Below are 578 nucleotides of genomic sequence, written 5' to 3' on the forward strand. Positions count from 1 at the left end.
ACATTTGGTAAAACTACAATAAGCTTCCAAGGCCATCTCAGGAGGTCCCAAAAAATGTCACAGTCGCACCAATAACGGTTTCAAATTAAAGTTAGTGTTGAAATCGTAGATCAAAAATGTTTGTTTGATATAATTATGGGTCAAAAAACGAAAATATACAATGTGCTAAGTACGACAATGTGGTAACGCACCTTCCACCCCAATCAGCTGAGCCGCGTAGGGTTACCAGATTGTCGTACTCACCCGATTTATTCTCTCCAACCTACACGGACAATCTGTATTCAGACCTAAGATATTACTGCCAGGAAGTCTCTGCTAATTTCCTAGTCTCACACCCCTACATGCGAGATGAATGCCCGCTGTGTCCTGAAGGGTGGTTTGATTTGATTTAAAGAGAACATCATGTAAGTTTTTCTGTAACGCTTTGTATCGCTTCTTAGGTCCTCCTCCTCTCGTTCCTCTTTTCTTCTTATTCACACACTTTCCTTTTCAGTATTGCGTAGCTTTCTTAACGGCAGGAGTACACTTATTTTCACTTATTTTTAGCTGACCTGAGAGTCGTATGTTGGAGTCTTTTA

This window comes from Eriocheir sinensis, chromosome 36 (genome assembly GCF_024679095.1).
Source record: "Eriocheir sinensis breed Jianghai 21 chromosome 36, ASM2467909v1, whole genome shotgun sequence".
Lineage (NCBI taxonomy): Eukaryota > Metazoa > Arthropoda > Malacostraca > Decapoda > Varunidae > Eriocheir > Eriocheir sinensis.